Genomic DNA, 10,188 nt, shown 5'->3' with positions numbered 1-10,188 from the left:
TTGGGCAAAAGCATATTTGGCATAAGACTGTGGTGATGAACATCACATGAATCAGAGTTTAAAAGGGGAAGGAAGGACAGAGAGACAGGTGAATAGTTGTTTGTAGGTATTTCAGACATAAGACTCCAAAAAGGGATGCAAACCTTTTTTACCTTTCACCAAAATCCATGAAAAAAGGTTCATACTTTACATCAGAATTTCCACGTGCTCTACACATATTAGGTCTCTCACTTTCCCGTTAATTTCTCCTTTACTTGCTCTCACTTTTCCGACTTCAAATATTCTCAATTTCAATTAAATATCATTTATACTCTAATCAAGTTGAAAGGATTTACAACAATATGCAATTGTTTATATAAAAAATTAACATATATAAGTGACTTGTAAAAATTGTTGATTCAATATTTCAAGTTGGTAAGAATTACTTATTTCTTGCTATAACTAACTAGAAAGTTTTCATCTTGAGTGTACAGAAACATTAGAAGAAATATCATGATTTTGTCAAACTATTGGATACACCATATACCAAATGATTGTAAACTGTAGTAATTCAGTACTGGTATGAAGATTTTAAAATATAAAATAAGATTTTCCGACTAATATTCCATCTTCTAGATGCTCTTTATTACCCGCGTGGGTTGGGTTGGATGGTTGGGATGACCTCATCCTAAATTAGAAGTATTCGATTTGAGCTCTATGTATGGAAAAAAAAATGTTGTTGGAGTGCCTAAAATAATATGCAAAATGAAATTAATTATATTACAATATGAATATTGGATATCAAGTGGAAACCAAAAAAGCAAGATAGAGGAATATTGGTACCAACTGGAAGACTTTAAATGAAACATATAAATTATTTATACTTGTGATCTTAGATCTTCTCAACTTACTTCTTACAACTATTGGCTAGTAGCTAAGCATAATATAAACAAAACATCTTCTCCTAATCCAAGTAAATTAATTATGTGACGTATTATTATTTGAAGAAGTCATATTTCGAATGGAGCAAATGCTACGAGGGTCAATGTCTGTTTTTACATATTTTTAATAGTACTAGTGTTTTTCTAAGTACTTCCAGAATATGTTGAACTTTGTTTGAAATAAATAAATTTATGTAATTGATGTCTACGTTCACATTAATAATTCCAACTCACTTTGACTTTCATACTGTTTGATAAGTTTTAAAATATTAAATTTATTTTATTTGAGGATGATCTAATAAAATTATTATTGTATTTATTATTTTTTTAAAAATGTGTCAAATCAATACTGAATAAATAAAATAAATGGAGAGTGTAATTACTACACATTTGAGTACGTACTTACATTTTAAACAATTGGTAGGTATGAATCACAATCATAACAGCTTAAGAAAGATATGGTTCTCCTCCAACAAACAAAAAAGAGAAGACAATTTCGTTGTTAATTAGGACAACCTGGAACAACAAGCTAATTATTCCATGGCTAAAACTTTTCTGGGATTAAAAGCTTTTCAATTATACTCGAAAGTTCGAAGTAGAGGCAGATTCAAAATTTGAAGTTGATAATTACTATAGTGATATCAATTCTCAAGTTAATAGTATAGAGAGAAGTATTGAATACTTCTAAACTCGGTGTAAATAATTAATTTCATCCCGAACTATTGATAATCTTAAAAACACTATTTTACTTGATTAATTGAACTTAAATACACTTCGATCTTACAACATTAGTGAAATACACCTTTAAATTCTCACTAAGTTTTGAGCTTTTTTCAACACTTCTTTCGATTATTTATTAAGAGTCTCATATTTCTATAGAAATTTGAAACCACTTATTAAGACTGTTAACATTTTGGGGACAAAACAAATAATTTACGCCAAGTGTAGAAACGTTTTCATTACTTCAAATCTTTTTATAATAATATTGTGTACAAGTACATATTTATAAGTTTTCAATATATGTATATGTTTATTTAGTCCTACCACTCTATTTAATAAATAAATAATATTAAAAAATTATATAGCCAAAAATATATTTTATACATAATGAATATTTTTTTAATTTTTTTGGCAAGCGTTGAAATTATTTTGGTCAAGCAATCAAATACGTCAAAAGCCACTTAATAAGACTGGGAGTTACTCCATGCGTTCTATTCTATGAGGCGTTATTTTCTCATTATTAATGAAGAATTATACGGTATATTTTTATTTTTAGTATAAATTAGTTTAAAATTTCTTTTTATTCTTAAATGAATGGTATAGATTTATTTAATAATTTCATAAATGTCATGTAAGTTGAAGATCATAAATTTACATTGAATATATTAGACCTGGAGGAAGGCTGCACCTACAAAACTAGGATGAATGGCAGCTGATTTTTGGGTCCAATAATTCTTGCAGGTCTTTTTTGGATGTGACACTCAATATTAATTTTTGTCACAATTAATATATTGTTTCTGGTAGAGGGTTGTAATCAGTAATTGTCCATGCCTTTACTGCTATGCAAAAATCTGAAAAAGAAAAAAAGATCATTTTTTCCGTGTTGAGTAGAATTAAAATACCAATTTTTAGCTTTCGATCATAATTTTTGAAGGTGAAACTTGAAATGTAAAAAATTAAGTATTTAAAGTTGTGTTTGGACATGTAAAATCCAAAATCAGTCTGAGAAATTTTTTGAAAACTTGAAAATATTCGAAGAATATTATCAAAATCTGATCAAATTTCATGACTAAACTGATATTTGAAAATAAACTTTCAAAATTCACTTGTTTCTTTTGTTGTTACCTAAAAGTTACTTTAGTTTGCATGTTCGAGCTCTTAGTTTGACATTCTAGTGTTCTTTATTCAGTTTAATCATCTAATTAAAGTTGTTAACCACGTAAAATTAACCTTTCTAAGTCTCAAATAATGTTTTTTTTTTACTTTTACCCGAATTAAAATCATGCAATATTTTTGTTTTTAACCTTGTACCTTAGGTAAATGTACTTGAAATATTCGTCTAGGTTAATCCTTAGTACAACTTATAGTTTTTGAAATTCAAAAATAACGAATTCAATCCTCTATTCCTCTCTACTTAAATATCATGCTTAATTTGCACGATAATTATTAAGTCGAATTGTTCTTGTAACATAACTTACAAACTATTACCTTTGTCACTTGAACTATGCTCCATTGGTGATATTAGTCTACAGTATTATATTCAATAAAAAGAAAAGAAAATACAAACAAACTCAGATTTTAATTTAATAATCGAAGTCGTACCCATTTTGCCAAGTATTTATTCCAAAGAATCAAACAAAGTTTATGAATATGAAAAATATAATTTTACTATTTTTATTTTATTTTTTTAAAAAATACTACTTGGAAATTTGGGATGTGTACGACCTATATTGCATTATTTGCATCTCTTATTTCTGAAAATTTGGCAGGAATTGCCTCCCATAAATCCCATCCCCATCTGATGTCTCGTGCGGCATATAATTTATATAACTTTTTCAAGATTCATCAATTATTCCAAACTTTAATAATTATAAACATACAAATATATATTATTTTTTAAACAATTTTTATGAGCTATAAGAGCCTCAACTACCTGCATGATGAGGCCACCATATAGTATAAAGTCAATAATACAAAAGGGTAACATTCACATTTAATTTGAAACATTTTTTGTCCGATCTGTGACTTAATTATATTTTAATACTGCACTTCCCGTATTCGTCACTTTTAGTTTTAAATATGTAAGTATAAATCAACATATCAATATAATTTACTTACTTTATACATGAAAGTACATGGTTGCAATAATTTCTTAAACAAAATCACAATCGGTCTTTTCGTGATATTTTCCCACTAAACCAACTTTTCAAGTACTTAATAGTACTTTCTTCTTGTATTACTAATAATGTAACATATCAAATTGAATTAATTTCTTTTTAGATATTTTATGCAGTTAAATGTTGCAACATAAAATTGATCCAATGAATCAATATACTCTTCCGTGTTTATTTTTTTCCTCTCTTCAAAATACACATCCATTTATACTTTGAGTTACCTCTGCCGTATTCTGAAATCATTTATAAATTAAATTATGGTGTTGAGTGTCGTACACTACAAGAAAAGTGTGAATTACATGAGAATTTTTCTGGAGATTAGTATTAAAATTTGCAGGAAAATAAGTTTCCTACGAATTTTCATACTAATCCCCAGGAAAATCCCCATATAATTTACACTTTTCTTGTAGTGGTATGCATAAATATCTAATAATATAATGGTATTGTGTGATCAATTTTTGAATTAATCATGTTAATTAGACGTTACATTATGTTGCACCACACATCAAATACCAAACAAAGTGATGATAACAAAAGAAAAAAAGGAAAAGGTAAAATGATTGAAGGATGGACCTTCGTTATTTCTTGACATTAACTACAAATATCCAACAAAGAGGTGACAAATTCTTAAGGCTGAAATTTCTTCTAATTATTAGGATGAGTCCATATCAATCAATTGACATAATAGTGTTAACTAGAACACTTATTTGGAAAATTGAGATTTCATACTATTCATTTTGATCATTCCTTTTCTTTTCTTTGTTAGTTTTGGTGAATAATTGTATAGAAAATTTATTTCGAATCTGTATGATATCAAGTATCTACTTTGAGATTCGACTAATTCGAATTTACATAGAAAAATTCCTACCATGAGTCACTATGAGTGTGATGGATTAGAGTTTAAAGCAAAGCAACAAAATATATTTAATAAAAATAAATAAAAGAAAAAAACAATAATGGTGGCACGTGGCAGTTGTTATCAAGTTGGGGGCTGTTTGTGGGTTAGGGCCCAAAAACAATAAATGGAATTTTAATTTTAATAGATTAAAATGATACTATGGCAGAGGCGTATCTAGAGGGGTGCCGTGGTTCACGTGAATCTATGCTCCCCTCTAGGTCATATATAGTAGTGTTATATTTTCAAAAAAAATATTTAAATATAGATGTGTGAATCCATGTTCAAAGTATCATATAATAATACAATGATGATTGGTTGCACATCTCTAATCGAGGATAAAGATTTAAATCTTATATCTATTTTGTCTTTTTGAGTAACACCTTTTCAAGTGGTTATCAGTTACACTTTTGACGTTTCAACTAATTTTGCTTTTGTTTTTTTCCTTTGATCTTTCAAAATTTTCAAGTGTTACATTGAAAATTCCTAAAAAATTTAGCACTGTACATTTTTTATATAGTTAAATCAAATGTGTATATTAAAATTTAAAACTAGTAGTATTATATATTTTGGACCTATGATTTTTAAAATTTAATGGTTCATATTAAGAAATAAAAGTCAAATCGATCAAATGTATATTTAAGATACAATTTTTTAAAATCGTGCATCCATCTAGCCAAAATCTTGAATACGCCTCTGTACTATGGTATATTTTTTTGGCGTTTGCACATGTGAGTCCAATTATATTTGCCCATAAAAACAAACGCCTTTAACTAAACATATCGCTGTTTAGATTAATTGGTCCCTACTCAGACGAAAAGATTTTAATTCCAAATACACACAGAGCTGTCATATTTTGGACATTTTTATTTAGCATTTTCTGCACTTATACCCTATCCCCACCCCCACCCCCAACCAACTTTATCTATTATAAATTAATATTTATTTTTTACCAAAAGAGATGAGAGATTTTTTTATATCTTAGTCATTGATAAATTATTATGTTAGTTTTTGTAATATTTGACAAAATACGTGTGTAATCTTCAATTAATTGAATGCATGATCCTTTTTAGTAGGAATATTGTATATTTATTCTAATTAAAATTTATATTACAATTAAAAAGTATTAAATAATAATACAAATTTAATATAATATATGTGTAATTAAGTGTTGAAACGATTGATAATTTTATGAATATTCATCGGTAAATATATGAAAAGTGCATGCTTTAATTAATTCATGGTCACACAATCTTAGGAAGATATTAGAAGGACTAAAATCAAAGCTATAGTTTAACCTACGATAACATGCATGTTATCATCACTAAAATACTAATTAATAACTTTATCATAAATATTTGCCCATAATTATTTTTAAATGATTTGATTATATAAATATTATGCATAGACTAATTAATACAAGTAAAATAGAAAGAAATGAACAACAATTTCTTTGGGAGAACGTGAGGCCCATCATAAATTGGCTTGGAACAGAATCTTCCTCCATGTTATTTCTTCAGTCTTATTTTAGAGGTCGTATTTTGTAACTATTACGAGTCATTTCGTTTGAGTTATGATGAAAGATAAATTATATTAAGATATTTTTTTTTATTGAGTGTTTGGTTTGTTATATTTAAAATAATAAATTTTAAGAATAATTTATTTGTTTACGAATCTATCCTTCATAAATGTGAAAAGTGAGGTATAAAAAGAGTTTAAAGGGATAAGTTATCTCGGAATTACTATACCATCCAAAAAGAGGGATTACTAAACTCGGTACTAATTATTAATCGCGGAAGAAGTTATTTCAGACTTGCCAACCAATCAACAAATTAAGTGGTACTATAATTCAATCTCAAGACTATTTACCATTATCCTTCACACCAAACAATCCCTTAAAAACTATTATATTTAATTGAATTAAGAGACTCTAAAAAATTATTTAGTGTGAGATATACAATATAATAATTTTAGGACAAAATATAGAATTATTTTATCCTGTCTTTATTAAGACATTTTTATCCCCAAGAAAATAAGAATCAAAAAGACACATTTGAAGTTCTATAGGACTATATAAAATGTAAAAAGAATGTAGTAATTTTGGGCTCGTTTGGTGTGAGGATTAAAAATAATAGTGATGGAATAAGGAAATAATGAAGGGATAAAAATAATTATGTTGTTTGGTTGTCATGTTTGGGATAAGTTATCCCATATACATGGTGGAATAAGTTATTCCAGAATAGCTAACCCCAAGATAACTTATCCTGAAATAACTTGTTTCCAACCAAACGACCCAGTTCTCAATAGATAGATGCTCTGCTGCTTCCTCTTTTCTCTCTTTTTTTCTTTTTTGGTTTGGGTGTGTGAGAAAAAATAACAGTTATCTAAATGTTTAGTCAAAATTTTAGATTTGAAGATTTGAGCCTTTTAAAGTATAAAATCACATTTATTTAAGAGTGTTATACTTCGAATATGAGATTTTTTATTTTATATACAAATTCAATTTAATTAAATTTTGATAAAAGTATCAGTTATGAAAAAAATTACAACTTGCATTCCCAAAGTCGCAATGCAATGAACATGTGAGATGGCAAATTATTCTATACTTTAAAAAGCACAATAATGAATCTGGATTGTCAACGCTATCGTATTTTCCATCTAACTAAAAAATTTCACCAAAATTTTTACCCATTTTCATTTTCTTTCTTATTAATTTTGAAAGTAAATAAAGTAAAAAAGGAATCTTTTTATCTATCGACATTAAATACAAGTATTTTTAGTTAATTACTACTCCTTCCGTTCAGTTACTTGTTCATTTCTAACTTAGAACATTTCTTAAAAAATAATAATTAGTATGTATATGGGTATATTATAATAATATTTATATTAATTTATATACGTAGCTTATATCCTCGAGAATGAGTAATTAATATTGAGAATAAAACATAAAAAGAAGTTTTTTTTTGTGGACTAAAAACAATAATGTATTCTTAGTATAGTGAACAAATAAAAAGAGATAAGTAAAAATAAAAAATACACTATAACAATAATAATAATTTTTCTCCCCTCTCTCTCTCGCATATATATGGTTCACACTCCTTTAGTTCATTCCTACTTGTTCATTATTCTAAAATCAGATATTCGCTTTAGAAAAACATGAGATAACTTATTACTTAGTTCATAATTTACAACTTATTACTTATTACTTATTAATTATATAATTATTTTGAAATGCATTTTTGCATCATGAAGACGTAAAATAAGTTGAATTTTCGTGGTAAAGAGGTTAAAGTGGAATAAGTATAAAAGAAAGTTGAACAGTTAAAAAGCATGAGAATATGATTAATTCCCTTTTATGAAACAATGACATGACATCAATCAATATACTTTATCGCTATGGATTTCGGTTCATTCATATTTTTTCTTAATTTTCTTCGCCATAATAATAAAAAAAATATCACAGCACATTATTGCAACTTTGAATTTCCTCTCTGCAATTTGGAATATACCCACCCCACATATCATTCAAATAAAGTAATTCGGTGAATATATGTCCATAATTTTTTTTGAAAAAAATTGACACGTAAATTTATTAGTGTTTTCAAATATTTGTTACATAGATAAGTTCATTGAAACATTTTTTCACATGTTCAGCTATGTAATCAAAACATAAGTCTACCATATCATGTATATATATTTTGATTACATATTTTATTAATTATATATGAGAAAAAATAACTTATAATACTTGTAAAATGATGTATATACTTGATGTTTTTACCCTTCGTAATTTACCACTAGCATTTACCTTAGAACTCACAGATAGTACAAAATACTCACTGTATTTGGTGAAACTTAATAAAAGGCAGCAAAAAAGGGTGTACCAGTTCACTTTTCCATTTTTCATAAATTATTACGTATGTTTCCACTGGCTAATAACTATTGGTATTCAATTTGTAACAATTTACTCCCTCTGTCCCTAATTACTTTTCCATTTTTTCTTTTATTGTTGTTCTTAATTACTTAACCATTTTGACAAATCAAGAAAGGACAATTTTTTTTACCTATTATATCCTCAATTAAATGATTAATTACTTTGAAAAATGTAGAACTTTTCATCCACTTCATAATTAATAGGGATAAAATGATAAACTCACTATATCATTAATTTTTTCTTAATTGGTGTGTCAATTCAAAAGTGGACAAGTAATTAGGGATAGAGGAAGTAATATGTTTGGTAGCATATGAAGCCATTTGTAAATACATAAACGTAGTTGTATAATTTTAAGAAAATACGACGCAATCACATTATAAAATGAATATAATATATAAGTATATAACATAACATGAAATTCGATTCACTACTACAATAAAAGGACTTAGAAGTTACTCCCCTTGGCTTCCTCTCCGGCGATGTTCATGCAATAGGTCCTAAATCATTGTACTAATATCTAAATAATATTAGTAGCATCCCTTAAAATTATATTATGTTGACCATGCTAATGTGACAATCTCCTAGGCCATCGTGCCCTAAACAAAAAATTGACCTTGTACAAGGTCAAACTTTCATTTTCTTTACTACTCTATAGTTAGTAGTCCTACATCCAAGACTTTGACCAAAAAATACGATTGGCTTTGAAAATCTACTAAATTAACCAAATTAAGATCTCATGTAATAAAGATTATACTAACATATATTAGTATTATATTATTAATCAGTGATACATTAATTATTACTGTATATATACTATATAATGAGAGTATGCAATAACTATCTTTTGAAATGTTTTTTTTTCTCGTATACATTTTATTCACCTTTTCAAGAAATAAATATAATGTATTAATATTCCCCAAATACAAAGTATATATATATATATATATATATCATAACAGTATATGTTAACATCCCATTAGTCAATGATTTATTATTTATTACTAAAGTTAGCATACGATAGATATAGTATAACATTATTACCAAAAAAATAACTATAACAGATTCATTGTATTTGAATTGTAGTCAATTTGATTAAACTATACTTTAGGAATTTAAGAAATTTTAAGGAAATAAATGATTGTATTTTTAGGTGATATGATAATTAACCCATCAATTAAGAGGAGAATCATTTTATGGCCTATTATATGATTATTTAGTTTATGTATGAGTTATGTAAGAATATATATAAATATACTAAAGGATTGCAAGGTACAAGCATTATTATATGTACCACTTCTAAGAAAGAACAATTCCTGTCAAGATTCTCATATACCTATGTAAAACTGTCATTTTTCAAGGTAAAATGATAAGATTTCTACTTTTTTATTACTCCCTCTGTTTCAAATTACGTGATACAATTCGTTTTTCGAGAATCAAACAGTTAAAGTTTGACTGAGAATTTGCTTGTGAAATCTTCAAATTTTTTAAAATGAAATTCATATATTTGTAAACTACATAAAAAGTACTATAAGTCACAATAATTGA

This window comes from Solanum verrucosum, unplaced genomic scaffold (genome assembly GCF_900185275.1).
Source record: "Solanum verrucosum unplaced genomic scaffold, falcon-dt-bn FXZP01000103.1, whole genome shotgun sequence".
Taxonomy (NCBI): domain Eukaryota; kingdom Viridiplantae; phylum Streptophyta; class Magnoliopsida; order Solanales; family Solanaceae; genus Solanum; species Solanum verrucosum.
Note: the sequence above shows the minus strand (reverse complement) of the source record.